This window comes from Erinaceus europaeus, chromosome 4 (genome assembly GCF_950295315.1).
Source record: "Erinaceus europaeus chromosome 4, mEriEur2.1, whole genome shotgun sequence".
NCBI lineage: Eukaryota > Metazoa > Chordata > Mammalia > Eulipotyphla > Erinaceidae > Erinaceus > Erinaceus europaeus.
Genome location: NC_080165.1, coordinates 122857731 through 122880979, shown reverse-complemented (window position 1 = coordinate 122880979; position 23249 = coordinate 122857731). Strand labels below are relative to the sequence as shown.

General features: G+C 35.9%; 1 protein-coding gene across 1 annotated transcript in view; it reads left to right on the top strand.

The window, feature by feature from the left end:
* LAMA2 (laminin subunit alpha 2) overlaps positions 1-23249 on the top strand; it is a 711163-nt gene that overhangs the window by 116313 nt on the left and 571601 nt on the right. The gene's annotated exons all lie outside the window — the stretch shown is intronic.

Here is a 23249-nt window from a genome sequence, read left to right as displayed (position 1 = left end):
GCAGTGGGTTAAGCGCACGTGGCGCAAAGCGCAGGGACCGGCGTGAGGATCCCGGTTCCGGCTCCCCACCTGCAGGGGAGTCGCTTCACGGGCGGTGAAGCAGGTCTGCAGGTGTCTATCTTTCTCTCCCCTCTCTCTCTGTCTTCCCCTCCTCTCTCCATTTCTCTCTGTCCTATCCAACAACAAAGCAATGTCAACAATGGCAATAATAACCGCAAGAGGCTGCAACAACTAGGGCAACAAAAAGGGGAAAAAATGGTCTCCAGGAGCGGTGGATTCATGGTGCAGGCTCCGAGTCCAGCAATAACCCTGGAGGAAAAAAAAAAAAAGGATAGCTATTTTCAAAAGCAGTAACATGCTTTATCCAAAGATCCGAGATGAAAATAGACATTAAAATGAATCTCCAGAAAAGTGAATTTCTTTTTTTTAAACAGAGTGGATTCATTAATTAAATATTTGATCTTTTATAGTTTCTCAGTTGTCCATTTACAAAATGATATAAGCAGTTAGAAGGAAAAGACATGAATGTAGATTCGGGGCCAGAGGACAAAAATAGTTTAAATTGTCTTGATGTATGTTCATAGATTGCAAGTGAGCACTTAAAAAACATTTACACCCTGAATATAGTATCTCAGATACAGAATGAGTGCTTTATATATACAGTATAATTTTCATCGTCTACCAGCTGTGCCCTGGTTTTAGGAGATGACCTTTACTATAAGTTTCAGATACTGTAACACATAAAATGCATGCATCTGGAGAGCAGTTACTATGGCATGTACTATGCTTTTCTGATTATATGGTGGAGTCCTGTTTTCCACCTCTGTTTTTTGAAGGATATTAAATGTAAGATAAACAGTTCTCCAGTTTTTCTGCTTGCTTGATTGTAAGAGAGAAGATGAAATTGATGCTAGCTTACGGCTCAATGTTTAAATGTTATTCAGCAATACCTATTGGTCAGCAGCTGTTGGAGACTGTTAAATGTTTCCATGTCAAGAACAATGTGGCATTAATAATAAATTCGAGTTAAGGTGGCTACCGAAGGGCTTTGTTTAAAAGATTTAAATGTCCTTTCTATAATCAAAGTTGTTAACTCTCTAAGTGGTGGACTAGAATGAGCCTGCATGTACCTTGGGGAAAAATCATATTTTCTAAATTGGGGTGATGATCATAAGTTATCTAATACTAGAACAAATTTCCTCCCAGAAATATAGTAACAGTGAAAGACTCCCTACCACATTTATTCGTAAAGGGAGAATGTGTACAATATCTCTTTAACTTTTTCCTCTCTGGTTTTAGTGAAATGGAAAACAGTTTTGATAATTAGAACTTCATATGGCAAATGCTCACATACATTGTGGATTTGAGGAAATCAATTTATGCTAATCTAGAAAATTCTCTCCTCAAGAGAGGAAGGATTAAAAAACTTTCATGCTGTATTTAAATTCAATGTCTCTTTCTCCTATTTGACTAGGGAAAAAGTGACTCTAGAGGTCATAGAGAATTGATTTTTTTACCTTTCTTGTACATTATGACATTTCACACTGAGGCAAACTAGAGAGAAACATTTCTAAATAAAAGGAAGAGAAACTCAGCTATTTATTGTATTTCATGGTAATATATATTTTATCATATCTTTTGTCTAAATATATTATTTTTTAAGGTAAAATCTAAAATAAAAAAGATAAATTATCTTGGTGAGGTGAATAGCTCCGAGTTAGAGCAAGTATCTAAAGTGTTTTTATTTAACAATTTTTTGTATATCTATGCATACTATATCATTTTTATATTCAGGTGCTTCTTTTAGATATTCAAAATTATTCCCAAGAAAAGCACACTTAGGGGCCACGTGGTGGCTCACCTGGTTGAGCACAGATGTTACAATGTGCAAGAACCTGGGTTCAAGTCCCTGGTCTCCACCGTGGGTAAGCTTTGTGAGTGGTGAAGCAGTGTTGCAGGTGTCTCTCTTCCTCTCTTATCTCCCCTTCCCTCTCAATTTCTGGATGTGTGTATCTGTTGAAAAAACAAGTAAAAACTAAAAAAAAATTAAAATATCAATAAGACAAATTTTAATTAAAATTTTGAAATAGAAAATTTATTGTAAGTCCCCTTTATCTATGTGGAAATTAGTGCAGCTTGTTCATTTTCCTTTATGAATTCATTTACTGTTTTCTTACCTTCTTGATTCATTTTATCATTCTCTAATCGAGTCTGTAACAACTACTGTCTATTGGATCATTTTCTGAAGAGTAACTACAATTATCCACATACACACTTTTGATGGCAAACCAAGCAATTACCTGTCATTTTGTAAAACTAAATCGGTAATCTTGATAATGGAGATGGAGGATACTAAAAATGACCACACAAGCTCCTCATGTGGTGAAAAGCACTCTGTTGATTCCTCTATCTGGTAGCATTGTGACCACCATCATTCCCTTAGAGCAATTATGAAGTTACTGATTTGTCCTTTGGGTCCTTTCAAACATTTATATAGTTAGGTTAGTTCTATCTAGAGGAGAGAGACTTGTCTTACTTTGTAAGTATGACTGGTCCATCATTGAGTCTTTTCAAGTATTGAAGGTGGCAGTGGTGTGCTTAGCAAGCACTTAAGCTGTGCAAAAGACCATTACAGACATTATTCTTAAAATTTCTGAGAGCACAGGATTCTGAAGTACTGTTTACTTCAAGGCTTTCAGGGTCAGTAGAAAAGCTTTTCAACAAACCTGGTTTCTTTCTGAAGCAGTTTTTGGTAGTACTTTTCTTCCTTGTGCCTGGTAATTTATTTTAAGTGGTAAAGGGATGGAGATAATGGGTAGATAGTTTCATGTGTAAAGGCTTTTTGTAGCATTCTATTTTTTCTTATAAATTTTATCTGGTAACACACAAAAGTCATAAAAATAAGAATAGGTAGAACATTGTTAAGTACAGAAAATTTATTAAAAATGAACAAATGTGACCCTCAATTTCTCTGTAGTTGCTTATTACTTCACCCTTTTGCTTCTGCCATGTCCAAGACCCCTCTGCCTCTCAGGATTAAATATTAGTCATTTCATACAATTCCATACTGTATCTTATCTTTCTGCAAAGCAAAGATAATGTTGCACCTCAAAACTCAGTTGTTTTAACTATACTCCTTCAGGAATGTGTTTATCTTACTTTTCAGCAGCAACATCGACACTTTTATCAGTATTTTGTACTTACCTGTATTTTTAAATACCATAGTAGAGTTGCCTGTTTTTGTAACTTATACACTGTTTTTATAGTTCAGATTCCAAGTTGAATGCATTGAGTACCTTATGCACATTGACATTTTTTGGAACTGCTTACTTTCTCTGCAAAGAACTTCACTCTCGTACTGTCATTACTCTTAATTTGTTCTTTCAGAACATGTAATTTGGGGTAAAAACATTTTTTTCTTTATGAGGTGTTTCATGAATTATAGTACAGTTGTTGATACATAGGTATCCTTGTGATAGGTTTTAAAAACCACTCTCGGGAGTTGGGCAGCGGGTTAAGAGGGTTAAGCACATGTGGCACAAGAGGGTTAAGCTCACGTGGCGCAAGGACCAGCAGAAGGATCTTGGTTCGAGTCCCTGGCTTCACACCTGCAGGGGAGTCGCTTCACAGGTGGTGAAGCAGGTCTGCAGTTCTCTCTCTTCCCTTCTCTGTCTTCCTCTCCTCTCTCCATTTCTCTCTGTCCTAACAATGACCACATCAATAACAACAACAGTAATAAGTACAATAGAAACAAGGGCCAACAAAAGGGAAAACAAATAAATAAATATAGAAAAAAGAAACACTCTCACTCCCAAGGTAGGCCCTTTTTATAATCATGCATTAGAATCTGTCATAAAAATTCTCTTATTGATAAAATATACATTTATTTTGGGTACTAAAAATATTTTTTAAGTGTCAGGACATAGCTCACCTCATAGAGTACATCCTGGCTATGTGCAAGGACCCTAATTTGAGACTCTGACCACCACATGGGAGTGCTTCATGAGCTTCATGATTGGTGCTGTGGTGTCTCTCCTTGTCTATTTCTATCTCTGTCTGTGCCACTCACTTTCTTTTAAAAAGTGTCTTGTTGCTTTAATTTGGTCTTGGGAGTGAGGCACCTCCCCTGCTAATCCCTTGCCATGTCACCAGAAGTTGGCAGGGATTTCTTGTTCTTTTTTTTTTTTTAAATTATTATCTTTATTTATTTATTGGATAGAGACAGCCAGAAATCAAGAAGGAATGGGGTGATAGAGAGGTAGAGAGACAGAGAGACACCTGCAACGCTGTTTCACCACTTGTGAAGCTTTTCCCCTGCAGGTGGGGACCGGGGGCTGGAACCAGGGTCCTTGTGCCCAGTAACTTGTGTGCTTAACTGGGTGCGCCACCACCTGGGATTTATTTTTCTAACTAGCTCTGGGAACCTGAGCTGAGCATAGGGCTTTAATTTCAGTCAGATTTTTTTCTTAAACACTAGTGGGCCCTTGTAGGCAGTTCAATATCCTGTTGTTCCAGTGTTCACAGGTTAAGCACTCAGATAAACTTCCCTGCCACTAGCACTGAGCTTTGCTGGCTAATACCCAATTTGGTACCAGCCATCACGGTTGGCTTTTTAAGTCTGAGAATCTTCCCTTCACCCCCTTTCTATCCATGACACATATGTGCCACACATGTGGCTTAGTAAGTTTCTAAAGAAATCCCTGTTGTATTTTGTAGAGTTTACAGGTGATTTTCATTGCATTTTCTGGTTGAGTTGGGAGAGTGAAGTTAGAAAGCTGTTACTTCATAGCCACACATTTGGAGGTCTATCTCTCACTCCTTCCTATTTGGAAAAGAAAGAAAATACGATTTCACTTAGAGGGGTAAAATTGAAGAAAAGAAAAAAGTAACAAACAGCAAAAAAAAAAAAAAAAAAGACATTTTATTTTTAGAAATACCCAATTTTTCTTGACTACTCACTGGAAATATCTAGTTATCACTTTTGCATGTCTTTGAAGTTATGGCAGTTTCATTAGAGATAATGAGTTTTTGTCCTAGAGGAATGATACTATGCAAATAATGCTTGCTCACTGAAGGGTAAGAATATACTGTATTTTTGTTGTTGTTCATCAGGGTGATGGTTCATAAAAATATAAACGTTCCGTTGGTAAAGCTAGTTATGCATTTAGCTTACTAAGTGAATTAAAAGACAATGAAAAGAAAATCATCTTCAAAGTAGCTGTGCTTGGCTGTCACTAATTAGTTTTTGCCTATGGGATATAGACTTTAGAGGTTTGATTTAGAATCAGTGAAACATTTACTATTTGTACATGCTAAAATATGAAATGTTTACCTTACTTAAGAGAGTGCAGAAGCCAGACCTTCTACCTTCTGCAACCCACAATGACCTTGGGTCCATCCTCCCAGAGGGATAGAGAATGGGAAAGCTATCAGGGGAGGGGGTGGGATATGGAGATTGGGTGGTGAGAATTGTGTGGAATTGTACCCCTCCTACCCTATGGTTTTGTTAATTAATCCTTTCTTAAATAAAAAAAAAAGAAAAAAGAAAAAGAAAAAAAAGTGCTGTAATGTTCTCTTTCCCTTCAAAATAATCATAATGCACTATTTTTCCTCTTTATTCAAGTTTTATTTATTTTTCTAAACCATTTTATTGGGGGAAATACATGGGAACAATTGTTTTTTTTTTCTTTTTTAACTCACTGTGATAGGTATCTATACACTATTTCTATTGCATTTTTTTTAAGGACTGGGGAAAATTCATCTTTTTTTTTTTGAAGTGTTGTTATTGATGATAATGATCATAAGGCTACAGTTTGAAACTCACTTTAATTTGTTTTCCCACCAGCGTTATTAGTCAGGATAGGTGCCTGCATAAGGACTCCACCATCCCAGGAAGCCACCTATATAATTTTTATAAATGTGAGAGACACAGAGAGGAGAAAAACCATAGCACTGCTTCACTAATCCTGAAACCTCCCCACTTCTGGGTCCTCACACTTGTGCACTCTATTTAGTACACCACCACCCAGCCCATGAAACTCATCTTTAACAATAAAGGAAATACGATCAAATGCCACATATATTTCAACATTTCCATATGATTGATACTTTAATTTTTTTAATTTTATTTTTATATTTATTTATTTATTTATTTATTTTCCCTTTTGTTGCCCTTGTTGTTTTTCATTGTTATTGTAGTTATTATTGTTGTTGTTACTGATGCCGTCGTTGTTAGATAGGACCAAGAGAAATGGAGAGTGATGGGGAAGACAGAGAGAAGGAGAGATAGACATCTACAGACCTGCTTCACGAACACTTGTGAAGCAACTCCCCTGCAGCTGGGGAGCCAGGGGTTCGAACCGGGATTCTAACTATAGTCCTTGAGCTTTGTGCCACATGTGCCTAACCCGATGGGCTACAACCTGACTCCCACTTTAAGTTTTTTAAAATCTTTACTTGTTGGATAGAGACAGTCAGAAATAGAATAGGAGAGAAAGAGAGACACCTGCAGCACTGCTTCACTAACTGCAAAGCTTTCCAGGAACTTGAACCTGGGTCTTTGTGCATTTTTAAGCAGGTGTGCCACCACCTGGCCCCATGGTTGGTATTTTAGTTATTTCTTTCATAAATAGAAAACATGACAACAAATAGTAGACAGCCATTAAAATGACTGGGTAAGTCTCAAAAATAACTCACGACTGTGTGTTGTGAGAGCCAAAAGAAAGCTAAGATGGGGCCCAGATGGTGGTGGCGTTCACAGTGGAGTTCAGTTGTTACCATGTGCAAGAACCTAGGTTCAAACACCTGGTTCCCACCTGCAAGGGGATAAGCTTCACAAGTAGTGAGGCAGTGCTGTAGGTCTCTCTCTCTCTCTCTCTCTCTCTCTCTCTCTCTCCTCTCCCCTTTCTAACTGCTTTCCCTTCTCTATCTGTCTGGCTCCCTCATATCAAATTAACGGAAAGAGAGAAGAAAAAGGAGTCGGCAGGCAGAGGGAGTGGTAGATTCGTTGTGCAGGCATGGAATCCCAGATAAAATACTGGTGGCAAAATAAATAAGCAGATAAATAAATAAATAAATACATCTAAAAGAGGCTGTTAGGATGGTCAGATAGAAGATATGTATCAAAGAATTAAAATGCCCTTATTCTAGAAAGAAGTGCCAGAGAAATGGACAGGAACTAGGCATGTAGCACTTTTCAAGCCAGGTGAGACATTTGTAATTTATTCTAAGTCGATGTTAAGATGTATTATGATTATGAGTTATACTTTAGAAAAACTGCTTTGAATGTCATGAAGAGTTTGTTGGCATTCAAAATCTGAAGTAGGAAGGCTAGGAGGTATGTTGGTGGCTCAGAGAGGCTGGATTAGAAATTAGAAAAATAAGACATGTAGATAATTTTACATGAGGAATCAATTTATTATTAAAGATAGGTTGGATGTAGGTAATTTGGAGAAATGTAAAATATTTAGCTTAGGTAAGAATCAGATCTTAGATTTGAATCTTGAGTCATGCTATTGGGGTGGGGATGGGGGTGGGGAGGGGGCGAAGATTTTAGTGTAGGAAGTCTCCGGGACAACAGTGCTGCTTTAGTCAAATGAAAGTGAGACTTTCTGTATAAATCTTTTAAAATTTTTTTCTTTATTTTGGGATTAATGGTTTACAGTGGACAATAAAATACTGTAGTTGGTACATGTGTAACATTTCCCAGTTTTCCACGTAACAATTCAACCCCCAGTAGGTCCTCCTCGGCCATCATGCTCCAGGACCTGAACCCTCCCCCTACTCCCCAGTCTTTTACTTTGGTGTAATGCATCAAATCTAGTCCAAGTTCTGCTTTGTGTTTACCCTTCTGTTCTTATTTTTCAACTTATGTCTGTAAGTGAGTTCATCCCATATTCGTCTTTCTCTTTCTGACTAATCTCACTTAAGATGATTCCTTCAAGCTTCATCCAAGATGAAATGAAGATTAACTCATCATTTTTAACAGCCGAGTAATATATATATATATATATATATATATATACCATAACTTACTCAGCCACTCATCTGTTGTTGGACACCTGGGTTGCTTCCACATTTGGGCTATTGTAAATTGTGCTGGGAGCACAGTTTTGGAAATCATCATTCTACCATCATGATTGCAGGCATGTCACAATACATATAAAAGTTACTTTCAGATGGTGAAATGATGACATTAAGATTTTCTACATTTATGTTTTCTGAGTACAAAGTAGAAGAAAGACTATCTTCATTTTGTGCATACTTTCTAGATATTTGACATAGTAACATTATTTGACCTCCCGACTTGAAAGCAAGTACTATATTATCTAATGGAGTAGGTAACATAATTGTGAAAAGGACATAAGGATGACGGAATAATGTTTAGTATTGCCACTGGATTTTAACTAAACATAAGTATACAAAACATCATGTGGGGAGTCAGGCGATGGTAGCACAATGGGTTAAGGGCACATGCCGCAAAGTGCAAGGACCACTGTAAGGATCCGGGTTGAGTCCTGGCTCCCCACCTGAAGGGGAGTCACTTCACAGGCGGTGAAGCAGGTCTGCGGGTGTCTATCTTTCTCTCCCCCTCCTCTCTATTTCTCTCTGTCCTATCTAACAACGATGACATCAATAACAACAACAGTAATAACTACAACAATAGAACAACAAGGGCAACAAAAGGGAAAATAAATCAATATTTTTAAAAAATCATGTGGTGCTGAAGCTACCAAACCTCAATGATGTGAAATGTACTGAAATTAGAATATGACATACTTTATATATTGAGGGCCTTTCCATGCACCTGGTATGAGTTCAAGCATCTGCACCACATGGAAGTGACTAGGTGGAAGCCCAGATTATTATAGTATCACTTGCTCTCTGTCTGAAATAAAAAGCAGAACGAAAAAGTCAGCCCAGAAGTAGTGAAATTGTATGTGGCTTTGGTACTGTAAAGGGGAAAGAATTGGAATCTATTTAAAAAATTAATGTAGAAACAATTTTCTCAAAATAACCAATTAGTACTTGTCAGACTAACTGAGAACAATATCATCTGATTTTGAATTTAACACAAGTCATTTCTCAGTAAAATATAAGCATAATAATTAAAGAATAAAGGTTATGAAATGGGAGCAACCTTTTTTTCTCTAGGCATAAATTAAAGCATAAATATTTTAAAAAGAGAGAGAAAGAAAGAAAAAAGGATAGAAAGAAAGAAAGAAAGAAAGAAAGAAAGAAAGAAAGAAAGAAAGAAAGGGAGGCACTCTTTAAATTACTGGCCAGGGCCTTGTTTCACCACCTATTTGGTGTAGATGAGAGCCCCAGCACCACATGGGAAGAATGAGGACTTCTGAGAAAACGCTGACACTGAGGTCTTCTTTGCCCTCCACCTCTGACTTCTCCTACCTCTCCCCTTCCTTCTCTCTCCCTCTCCCTCCCTCTCCTGTTCCTTCTCTCAGAATAAAAAAGTGGAAATAGAGTGGAGAAATCACACATATGAAAAGCCGTAACATGGGAAAAAAAAACAAAAAACGAAACAAACAAGTGATTATCTTTTTATTTTTCTTTCTTTTGTGCTTGATTGGAAGAGAAATAATGATTTAAAAGACAGTTGTGGCATGAATACAGTTTCTTATTTCTCCACAATCAGTCTGCACACCACATCCTCCACCAACTGTGTGAACTTCCTTCATTTCTCTGATAATTCAGAGGCTCTGAGCATTTTTTTCCCCATAGGTATATTGATCATCTAAATATCTGTTTTAGTAAAGACTGTTCATATACTCTCCCCATTTTTATTGTAATACTTTTTTTTCTTAACTGATTATAACACATCTTCAGGTTTCCTAGCCTGACTGATCAAGGTCATTGATGCCTTTACTTTGAAATTATCAAAATCAGATGTCTAATTTAAGAAGCATAGGTCAGAAAGGAGAGCATGGTAAGAGAACCAGAAAGAAAGCACCTCATTTATTAACCACAAAGAAAAGGACATAAGCAGCATCTCAACCTGTTCTTGCCTCTCCATACACTTCATCTTAAACTATGTATCATCTTAAACTGTTTTACTTAATGTAAAAGTATCCACAAATATTTTAGCAGCAAAGAAGCATTCAATATTTTCAATATTTTAAGTATATAAAACGGACCATCTTTGATAATTACTTTTATTATAATATTCTTGCTGCTTCTACTTTTACTAGGAAATTTAATTCTTAGCACTCTAGAATTTTAAACTTGTTATACCTTTTACTTGAGATATAATTGCTGAAGGAAAATGTTCTTTTAGTAAATATACTCATAATATTCATCATTGTTGCTGATGGAAGGGAATCTTTTTACATAGCTTGAGCAAGGAATTGGAAATTATACATTAAAACTGTTTTTAAAATAATCCTTAACAAGATGCATTCTTTTTTTTTCTGCATCTTAAGTTTGCTTACCTTTGCAATCATGTGTATTTTAAAATCTCCATTTGTATTTTGTATTCTAGCTTTTGAAAATAGTGGAAATTTGGATTGAAAACAATTAGAAAACTGTAATATACAATATAAATCTTGCATCCCACTGAGAAAAAAACAACAGTGTCCTTGTCTGTGCTTCAATCAGCAGATGGCTTTCTTTTAGTTTGTTTAGAAAAAAGAAGCAAACTCTCATCTGTGTGGCATATGATATTCAATACAAAAAATTACTTTTGTCTTTTTGGGTCGAAGGCTGAGTGCCACAGAAACTTCTGTCTAGCCATAGAACAGTTCAGGATTTCATTTTGTTAGCAGTAAAACAATGTTAGCAGTAAAACAGAATCTATTTTAAGTTATTATGCATAATCGATCAAGAACTACTATATACATAACAAAAAGAACCACATAGTTCTTTATTCAAATCAGACATACAAAATATTTTTTTTAAATCGGTGTGTGTTGTAAACCACTTTGGGAAAGTATTTGGTGTTCTATACTAAAGTGAATATGTGCATACACTGTGATGTGATTAAGCTTGTAGGCATAAACCCAAGAGAAATATATGTATCTGTACCTTAAGAAACACATTTAAGAATTCTTAAAATAACAATGTTAATAATGTCTAAAGCTGAAAATAATCTATAATATCAGTCCTACCATGGTGAATAATTTGTGATATAGTCCTATGTGGAATAATTTAATGCCATAATAATGAACAAATCACTGCTACACCAACAATGTGGGAGAATCCTCAGAACTAATGCTCAGAAAAAAATTAGATATAAAGGAGATGTGATGCAGAATTCTGTTTATATAACATTACACAGGTATACAGTTCAACCAGCAGGATAGGAATTATCTTTGGAGATATTAGGAATAGAACTTATTCCTAAGTAAGGACGTCTAGGGTTTGATATTTGATAATACCTCAGTAGTAATTTAATGATAATACATTGATGTTTTTGCTTGTAGATGAACTACAAGCATAACAAATGTGTACATTTTTCTAAATATACATAAAAGTTACATGGCATATGTAATGTTTATAGTATGCAGTGCATTGATATATAGAGGATACTAATTTTGGTGCTTTTATTTGTATTTAAAGTGAATTTTGAGGGAGCTGGGCAGTAGCAGTAGCAGCAGTTTAAGCACACGTGGCGCAAAGTGCTAAGGATCCCAGTTCGAGCCCCCTGCTCCCCACCTGCAGGGAGGTCGCTTCACAGGTGGTGAAGTAGGTCTGCAGGTGCCTTTCTCTCCTCTGTCTTCCCTTCTTCTCTGGATTTCTGTCTTCCTTACACAACAACAACAGCTATAAAAACTACAAGGGCAACAAAATGGGAAAAAATGGTTTCCAGGAGCAGTGGATTCATAGTAGCGGCACCTAGCCCATCGATTACCCTGGAGGCAAAAAAAAAGTCCCCCCCCCAAAAAAAATTTATAAATAAATAAATAAAGTGAATTTTGTTGTCTCAGGAAGGATTTATCAATTCTATTAAGCTCCAATCCTTCTTTGTCTTGGGTATCTCTATACATAACTGATACCTCAAATGGGGATTTTAAATGGAAGATAAGTAAATCACTGGTTATATAAGGGAAGGCAAATATTTTCATATTTAAACCTTTAAAATATGTATCTGTTTAAACTTTTTCTATTTGCATTTGTGATCAATATTAGGTTACAAGATTGTAATATTAAAATGTATAGTTCCACACCATATTCCCCACCAGAGTTTGTGTTCCCACTATCCCACATTCAAAAGAGAACCACCAGAGTTCTCACAAGTCTTAGAAGCAGTTTGCTTGCTTTTTTCTTTTTCTTTTTTTCCAAGTTCTGTGTATCAGTACTCTAGATTCCACATAAGTGAACCCACTCAGTAGTTGTCTCTCAATGCTTTAGTTATTTCGCTAAGTATAATCGCTTCTAGTGCCTTCCATTTTTGTCCCGGATTTTTAAATTTTATTTATTTTATTTTTTTATATAATTTTTATTTATAAAAAGGAAACACTGACAAAAACCATAGGATAAGAGGGGTACACACAATTCCCACTACAAGAGCTCTGTATCCCATCATCTCCCCTGATAGCTTTCCTATTCCTTAAGGGACATTATAGAGTGCAGAAGGTGAAAGGTCTGGCTTCTTTATTTGCTTCCCTGCTGAACCTGGGTGTTGACAGTTTGATACATACTCCCAGCCTGTCTCTCTCGTTCCCTCGTTGGGCTGGGCTCTGGGGAAGTGGAGCTCCAGGACACATTGGTGGGGTTGTCTGTCCAGGGAAGTCCGCTTGGTGTCGTGGTAGCACCTGGAACCTGATGGCTGAAAGAAAAGTTAACATATAAAGCCAAACAAATTATTGACTAATCATGAACCTAATGGCTGGGATAGTGCAGATGAAGAGTTGGGGGGGGTCTCCATTTTGTAGATAGTTAGTAGGCCTGTTTTAGTTATATTTCAAAGGGCCAATGACTATATTAGTGACTTTATTTTTTTTCTGAGCTTAATATATGATATGCAGGTGTCCCCAAGTTATTGTCTGGTGAGATGAAGGCTATTCTTACATTTTTTTATATTTGTACCAGTTCTTTTTTTTTAAATTTTTTTTATTTAAGAAAGGATTAGTTAACAAAACCATAGGGTAGGAGGGGTACAACTCCACACAATTCCCACCACCCAATCTCCATATCCCACCCCCTCCCCCGATAGCTCTCCCATTCTCTATCCCTCTGGGAGCATGGACCCAGGGTCATTGAGGGTTGCAGAAGGTAGAAGGTCTGGCTTCTGTAATTGCTTCCCCACTGAACATGGGCGTTGACTGGTCGGTCCATGCTCCCAGTCTGCCTCTCTCTTTCCCTAGTAGGGTGTGTCTCTGGGGAAGCTGAGCACCAGTTCTATATAGGTGTTTATCGGTCACTTGGCTGATGTGTGATGTGCAGAGTTATTCCATTTACTGAGTTGCCTGTTTATCCTGGAGTAGAGTGATGTTGATGTGAATATCCTGCAAAGTTTCACCAAGGTTTCCTTATATACATTTTAGAGTTTCTCGTGTAATCTAACAATAACCAGAAATTTGATCCATTTTGATCTGGTTTTGGTGCATGGTGTTAAATGATGATTTAGTTTTATTTTTTCTGTATGTGCCTGTCCACTTTTCTTAGTACTATTTGTTGAAGAGAACTTCTTTATCCCATTGAGTTGTTTTGGTACCTTTGTCATATATTAGGTGGTTATATGTGTGTGGACTAATTTCTGAGCTCTGGATTCTGCTTCATTGATCCAAGTGTTCATTTTCATTCCAGTACTACCACGCTGTTTTGACTGCTATTTCATTGTAGTATATACTGAAGCTGGTGTTTTTTTATATCTCCATATTTTTCTCAAAAGTTCTATGCCCATTCCATTTTATTTTATTTTATTTTATTTTACCTCCACATATAATTTTGAACAATTTGTTCAATTTGCAAAGAAATAGTCCTTTGGAGTCTTGATAGAGATTGCATTGCTGTTCTCCAAGTAATTTTTAAATTTCCATTTGATTTTCAGAAACCCAGGTGTTATTGAGAAGTGTATTGTTTTATCTCCATTGTTTGGATGTATTTTTTTGTTTCTTTTTTTGTGGTTGATTTCTTCTTTTTTAAAAAAATATTTATTTTCCCTTTTGTTGCCCTTGCTGTTTTTCATTGTAGTAGTAGTAGTTATTGTTGTTGTTATTGATGTTATTGTTGTTGGATAGGACAGAGAGAAATGGAGAGAGGAGGGGAAGATAGAGAGGGGGAGAAAAAGAGAGACACCTGCAGACCTACTTCACCGCCTTTGAGGCGACTCCCCTGCAGGTGGGGAGTCAGGGCTCGAATCCAGATCCTCTGTCCTTGTGCTTTGTACCACGTGCGCTTAACCGCTGTGCTCCCTACCGCCCGACTCCCATTGTGATTGATTTCTAACCTCACTGTTTCATGGTCAGAAAAGATACGTTTTATGATTTGAATATTCACATATTTTTAAGGCTGTAATTGTGCCCCAACACATGGTTATTCCTTGAGGATGCACCATATTCCCTTGAAAAGAATATATATATATTTTGGGGGGACGGGGAATGAAAGGTTCTGAATACATTTACCAAGTTCATGTGACTTACGACTTCATTTAAGGCCTCTATTACTTTGTTTATTTTTTGTCCTGATGATCTGTCTCTTTCCGAGAGTTTTGTGTTTAGGTTTCCTATTAAAAATCTGTTGCTATCGATGTCTCCCTTGGAGTTAGTGTGAATTTCTCTTATGTATTTGGGTGCACTCATATTGGGGGCATATACATTGATAATGGACATACTGCTGTGACTGACTATATATATTCTTGTCATATGTCATTACATTTGTTTTTCCAGAGAGTTAAATAGAATTATTCTTCTATCTTAATGTGAATGGAATAGCTTTCCTAATATTGTTATTTTATTTATCATTATAAAGAGAAAGTCAATCATTTTTAAAAATGCCACCCTTTGATGGTTGTTATATAAGATAATGATCTGTTTAAAAATTAACATTAAGGGGGTAATTCAGTAAATGCAGTCACTTCAGCTTAGATTGATTTAAATATTCTCATACTTAAATCTTGAAATAAGGATTACTCCTCCCTACAGTATATTTTTAAAAGATATTCCTGTCTACATGAAAAATGCAGACTGAGAGTATGTTTTGGAACAGAAATAAAAGAGAAATATATGGGCATTCTAAAATGCCTTGGTATTTCAATTAAAAATATGTTTGAAATATTTTTGTCTTACTGAATAAGAAATATTCTTTTAAGAAAAAGAAATGTAATGTTTTAAAAAGATTATTAAAAGAACTTACACATTTTTTATTTGCTTGATGAAATCCAGTGCATTTTGTATTAGTGTCCTGCTTTGAAAAAACTAAATACATAGAAGTTCATGTGAAATTCGTTTTTGTCTTCAGAAACTATTGAAGCTCAGAAATAATCCATGAAATGTAGCAATGAATCATTTTACCTTTGATGAGGTAGATCAGTCTGTGAAGTTTTTTTTATACATTATAACTGTGCAAAGAACATTCTTGGTTCCTCAGATTATGGGAGCCAAGTATATTTTTTATTCAAAAGTGTTTCAAGCTGTGAAGTTGTAGTGTTCTGTGATATAATTATGTACTTTTAAAAGAACAACCTGAGATCATCTAGATACTTCCCAGTTCCTAGGTATAATACATGCTATATTCAGAGTTGATAGTCGCTCATGCAAGGGATTTCTGGTTTCAGTTGCAACTTTTTATAAGATAAAGAGATGTATAAAACTTCCCTTTATCTTTTTAAAAGGTAAAATGCAAAATAATATGTTTAACCATACCTATGAATAGATTCAAATATTAAATGCAGGGTTTTGGGGCGGTAGCATAGTGGGTTAAGTTCACACAGTGCAAAGCACAAGGACAGGCTCAAAGATCTGGATTCCAGCCCCTGGGTCCCCACCTACAGGGGGGTCGCTTCACAAGAGGTGAAGTAGGTTTGCAGGTGTCTGTCTTTCTCTCCCCTTCTCTGTCTCCCCCTCTTTTCTCGATTTCTCTCTGTCCTAGCCAGTAACAACAATAACAACAACAATAACAACAAAGGCAACAAAAGGAAAAAAATGGCCTCCAGGAGCAGTGGATTCATAGTGCAGGCACCGAGCCTCAGCGATAACCCTGGAGGCAAAAATAAATAAACAAGCAAATATATGTGTACATATATGTATATATTATTTACACTTAAAGAAAAATATGTATTTAAATTTTAATAGTGGCTGAAAATTTTAAGGGGTTGACAGAGTCTCTGGGGAAGGAGAATAGAGAGGGGGTTAGAGGGAGGGCTTTTTTTAGGTTCCTGGTCCATGATAATGGAAAAGGTCCTAAGTTAGGGGATGTTGGAGGAAGTGTTTTGCAGACTATTACATGGAGATGAGAAATTGTATCTATGTATTAATAACTGTACTATAAACCATTAGCCCCCACACAATAAAATGATAAAAATGAAATTGTATACAAATGTCCAGTAAATTGTTATTTCCCTAATGAAATTACTTGAAATAAGGGTGTGGGGGATGGGAGTGGGGAAGAGTGCCAATTGGCTTACCTGAATATTGCTCTGTGCGTGCAGCCTAAGTTTGAAACCAGTCCCACAATAATTGAAGCATCTCCTGTGCTGTGGTTTATTTTTCTCATGCTTTATCTTCCTGTATCTGAGAAAAAAATAAATAGGTTAAGAACTTATTCTGCATATATAAAAGTGTGCATGTAAGAATCGGAAATGATGACCAGGGTCTTTAAAGATGTATTAGGAGAGGCTTGGCAGCCGCACACCTAATTAAGCACACACATTACTATGCATGAGGACTTGGGTTCAAGCCCCATTGATCCCCACCTACAAGGGGTGAGCTTCATGTGCAATGCTGCAGGTGTCTCTCTCTCCACCCATGCTCTATGAAAGAAATAAAAACTGACTATGGGGATTGGTTGGAGCATTATTCAATCCCCTGGCCCCCAAAGTAACCTGATAGCAAGTGAAAGAAGAGAGAGAGAATATGAATATGTGAAAAGTGAAAATAAATCAAAGAAAAAGGTAACAGATTTATTATGCAAAATGATCTGTTTATAAAATCATAAAATATAATACAATCAAGTATAATGATATTAGTAGGTATTAAAGTATTATAATGTTTAAGATAAAAAAATTACCGCCTTCCCAATTCCTAGTCATGCTTTTTTTTTTTAATGTGATTTTTGATTTTTTCTTAAAGGTTTCCATTCATAATTCTGTTTGTCAGAATTATATACCATTTCATTGACATTCTGTTTCTATAAGCCACTAGTCCATTTTCATGTACCCCATTTTTTTCACATATCTTGCACCATTTCAAATGATTGTCTACTTGGGTATAACCCAGCTACTAGATTATAGAATCTTGCGGTTTGAACAAGATTTACTTTTTGGTATATGATACCACTAATATTTTCCAACATATTTAACTTATGAATCAACTATTCTTCTTTATTGACATTTATTTATACACAAGTAAAAATAATTTGGAAAGATGAATACTGCAAATACTGCAATCATGTTTTTATTGACTTCAAATAGATTACAGACTGGTAGAATTAGATACATACTTTTTGCCACATATTTTCTTAAAATTATGCAGATATTTCAAATAATTCTGCTGGGGTGGGGGAGATAGCATAGTGGTTATACAAAGAAACTCACATGCCTGAGGCTCCAAGGTCCCAGGTTCAATAAGCCAGAACTGAGCAGTACTCTGGTAAAAATAAATAAATAAAATAATTTTGGTAATAAAAAATGTTATACTCCAGACGGGTGAGAGACAGAACAGTGGTTATGCAAAGAGACTCTTCATGCCTGAGGCTCTGACTTCCCATATTCAACCCTCTGCACCACTATAAACCAGAGCTGAGCAGTGTTCTGGTAGAAAAGAGAAAGACACACACACACACACACACACACACACACACACACACACACACACACGAGAAACACACACACACACACACACACACACACACACACACGAGAAACACACACACACACACATAAGGAAATGTCATAATACTAAGATGCTTTCTCCTATTTTTATCTACACACACACACACACACACACACACACACACACACACACACACTTTCTATTACCAAAAGAATTAACAGCATCTTTGGAGAGAATGGGTAGGAGAAAGAATGCACTGAACATCTCTTTGAATACCTTAAGCAAGGACCAGGTGTTATTATCTATCCCAGGAGGAAACAATAAGTGACTTTTTTTTCCTCTTGTAATTGGAAGTGTGTCCTGCCCTGATAAGAACTGTGGGCAAGGAAACAAGAGACTAATAAATAGCCAAAAGAAAGAAGCCAGAAAAGCTTGCTCTGGTTCTCCACTAAAATATATGTTGTTTCTTTAGAGACTGCAGATTTTACAATGCAATAAAGACTAGTTTTGGATGCTGCTTCTTTGCATTCCTGAAATTTTAAAAAAATGACTCCTTTAAAATGTAATATTAAAGTAGACCATGAACCTAAAATAGGTCAGAAGGCATATCAGGCCTAGGAAATTTCATCCATTGTAGAGATCCCCTGGGCTGTAGTTTTTGTTTGTTTGTTTGTTGTTTTAATAGAAAGTGAACAACAGTAAAAATCAACCATGTTTGTAGAAATTTCTCCACAAGAAATTATGGAGTAGTAGAGATGAAGTAGTTTTGCTGTTCGTTTTTGTTGGTTGAATGATTTGTTTATTTATTATTTTTTTGCATGCTGATTTTTAGTGTATACATACATTTTTGCTAGGTCAACAAAAGAAAATAAAGCAACCTTTCAGGGGGTGTTAATGCACTATACATTTTTGAGAGTTTTAGGTTATTTTGTTCTTTGTAGAAGGAATGTTTTAGTGCTGCACATATTTTGCTTATTCTACATTTTTTATTTATTAAACTCAGAAGAAATCCTTCCCATTGACAAGCACTCATTGTGTATTCACCACAACACTAAACTCTCATTTACTCTAAAATTAAATGCCCAGTGATACACAGGCTATAAATTCATTTTTATTTGCACAATTTTCTTGATACTTAAGAAATTACAATTTAATCACCTTTAGCCAAAAACTTAGCAAAAAAGTACTTTGACATATGTCAGCATGTTTTCAGATTTTGACTAATACTGACAAAATCTATCTATCTATCTATCTATCTATCTATATATATATATATATATATGGAATACATGAATAAAACCATCATAATTCAAAAGTTTTTTTCCTAACATAGTTCACAGATGTAGACTTATATTTTCAATAAGAGAAAACATTTTTTTAAACTTGAGAGCATTTACCCAACTTTCTGTTTAAAGAAGGCTTCTTTGCAAAAGGCAATGTAATAAGTCCACAGAATAAATGAAGTCACTGACATCAAAATACTATTTTGCTCAAAGATAATGTGAATTTTTAAAAAATAGCAGATGTTTCCAGTTTAGATTTTTGTAAACATTCCAATATAGACACTTTGAATGTTAACAGTCTCAATAATTTGGTCTAACTCCAGCCTTTTTCTTCCTCACTCTTAGCTATACTTTTGATAAGCTTCAATAGTAGTGTTTTCCTTTTCACAGTTACCCTGCTTAAAAAAAAAAAATTTAAAGAGAAAGAAAATTTTAAGCACTGCCTTCATGTAAATCTATTTTCCTCATAACTGCTGCCTCATATCTATTCACTTCTCAACTGGTGACCATCTCCATTGTCTCCATTTCTTTTTAAAGCTGTTATCATTGAATTCTTCTTAGTTTTTTTTAACCCAGCTAAATTTTCTCAATCTTCCCTGAAATTTTTCGTGATAATTTACATGTCTGAACACTTCCCTTTCTTTGAGAACATTCTTATAGTGCCTACTAAGGGAACATTTTCTTTTGTTCTACTTTATTTGTTTTTTTTTAATTTTTATATTTATTTATTTTTCCTTTTATTGTCCTTGGTTTTTATTGTTGTCGTAGTTATTATTGTTGTTATTGATGTCATCGTATTTGGATAGAACAGAGAGATGGAGAGAGGGGGGAAGACAGAGTGGGGAGAGAAAGATAGACACTTTGCAGACCTGCTTCACCACCTGTGAAGTGACTCCCCTGCAGGTGGGGACCCAGGGGCTCGAACCTGGAATCCTATGCAGGTCCTTGTGCTTGGCACAACTTGTGCTGAACACGCTGCACCACCACCCAACTCCCTTGATTTGTTTTTCTAGTTAACATTTATAGTTTGCTCTATATATTCTTACATAGTAATGTTCATAATTTCATCTTCCTCTTCTTTATTTTATTCCATAGAATTTCTGTACATATATACAAACGCTTTTGGGGATTTACTAAAAGTATCTATGGAAATTGTAATATCTAGGCCTTCAACATGCTCATTATTTTTTTGAGGGGAAGAGTTATTTACTTTATTTGCAAGGCTGTATAAAATATTTATTACATACACATACATGGTTTATGTAACTTGCATTTTTATTTTATTTTATTTCATTTTATTTTAATTTCTTTATTTGGGAATTAATGTTTTACATTCAACTGTAAATACAATAATTTGTACATGCGTAACATTTCTCAGTTTTCCATATAACAATACAACCCCCACTAGGTCCTCTGTCATCCTTCTTAGACCTGTATTCTCTGCCCCACCCACCCAACTCAGAGTCTTTACTTTGGTGCAATACGCCAATTCCAGTTCAGGTTTTACTTGTGTTTTCTTTCCTGATCTTGCTTTTCAATTTCTGCCTGAGAGTGAGATCATCCCATATTCATCCTTCTGTTTCTGACTCATTTCACTTAACATGAATTTTTCAAGGTCCATCCAAGATCGGCTGAAAACGGTGAAGTCACCATTTTTTATAGCTGAGTAGTATCCCACTGTGTTTGTATACCACAACTTGCTCAGCCACTCATCTATTGTTGGACACCTGGGTTGCTTCCAGGTTTTGGCTATGACAAATTATGCTGCTAAGAACATATGTGTACACAGATCTTTTTGGATGAGTGTGTTGGGTTCCTTAGGATATATCCCCAGGAGAGGAATTGCAGGGTCATAGGGTAGGTCCATTTCTAGCCTTCTGAGTGTTTTCCAGACTGTTTTTCACAGAGGTTGGACCAATTGACATTCCCACTAGCAGTGCAGGAGAGTTCCTTTGACCCCACAACCTCTCCAGCATTTGTTGCTGTTACCTTTTCTGGTGTATGACATTCACAGGAGTGAAGTGGTATCTTATTGTTGTTTTTATTTGCATTTCTCTGACAAAGACTTGGAGCTTTTTTTCGTGTTTCTTGGCCTTTTGGCTCTCTTCTGTGGTGAATATTCTGTCCATGTCCTCTCCCCATTTTTGGATGGGGTTATTTATTTTCTTGTTGTTGAGTTTGGCAAGCTCTTTATATATTCTGGTTATTAGCCTCTTGTCTGATGTATGGCATGTAGAGATCTTATTCCATTCTGTGAGGGGTTCCCTTGGTTTGGGTAATGGTCTCTTTTGCTGTGCAGAAACTTTTTAAATTGATGTAGTCCCATAAGTTTAAACTTGCCTTAGTCTTCTTTGTAATTGTATTTATTTCATTGAAGGTGTCTTTAAAATTTATGCAGAAAAGAGTTCTGCATATATTTTCCTCTAAGTATCTGATAGTTTGTGGTCTAACATCCAAGTCCTTGATCCACTTGTAATTTACTTTTGTACTTGGTGAAATATAGTAGTTCAGTTTCATTCTTTGGCATGTTTCAACCCATTCTTTTCCAACACCATTTGTTGAAGAGACTCTGCTTTCCCCATTTAATAGTGTGGGCACCTTTGTCAAAGAGTAGGTGTCCATAGGTGTGGGGACTTACTTCTGGACTCTCAGTTCTATCCCACTGGTCAGTGTGTCTATTCATGTTCCAGTACCAAGCAGTTTTGATGACTATGGCCCTATAATACAATTTGAGATCTGGGAGTGGGATGCCTCCAGTTCTGTTCTTTCTTCTCAAGATTGTTTTGGCAATTCTAGGTCTTTTCTGGTTCCATATAAATATTTGTAGCTTTTGTTCTATTGTCCTAAAGAATATGGTTGGGATCTTGATGGGGATAGCATTAAATTTGTATATGGCTCTGGGTAGTATATTCATTTTGATGATGTTAATTCTGCCCATCCATGAACATGGAATATATTTCCAGTTCTTTGTGTCGTTTTCAGTTCCCTTCAGTAGTGACTCATAATATTCAGTATACAAGCCTTTCTTTAGTTAGCTTTATTCCTAGATATTTTATTGTTTTTGTTGATATAGTAAAAGGAATTGACTTCTGGATTTCATCTTCTTTTAACTTAGTGTTTAACTTAGTGTTTGCATAGAGGAATGCCACTGAATTTTGAATGTTAATTTTGTAGCCTGACACCTTACTGTATTATCTGATGATTTACAAAAGCTTCATGCTGGATTCTTTAGGTGTTTGTATGTATACTATCATGTCATCTGCAAATAGGGAGAGTTTGACTTCTTCTTTTTCAATCTGTATACCTTTAATTCCTTGCTTTTGCCTGATTGCTATGGCAAGAACTTACAACACTATGTTGAATAGTAATGGTGATAGTGGGCATCCCTGTCTAGTACCTGATCTGAGGGGAAATGCTTCCAGTTTTTCACCATTAAGTATGCTGTTGGTTTTAGGTTTGCTATATATAGACTCCTCTATCTTAATGAATTTTCCTTCTACTCCCATTTTTTTGTTGTGTTTTGATCACAAAGGGATGTTGTATTTTGTCAAAGGCTTTCTCTGTATCTATTGATATGACTATGTGCTTTTTGGTCTTGCTTTTGTTGATGTGTGGATCATGTTGATTGCTTTACATATATTAAACCAATCTTGCATGCCTGGGATAAACCCCACTTGGTCATGATGAGAAATATTTTTAATATATTGCTGTATCTGGTTGGCTAGAATTATGTTCAATATTTTAGCATCTATGTTCATCAGAGATATTGGTCTGTAGTTTTCTTTTTTTGGTTGTGTCTCTGTCTGCTTTTGGTATCAAAGTGATGTTGGCTTCATAGAATCTGGGAGGGAGCATTCAAGTGTCTTCAGTCTTCTGGAGGACTTTTAAAAGTAGAGGTATTAGTTCTTTGAAGGTTTTGTAGAATTCATTTTTAAAGCCATCTGGTCCAGGACTTTTATTTTTGGGAAGATTTTGGTAACTATTTCAATTTCATTAGCTGTGATGGACCTGTTCATGGTTT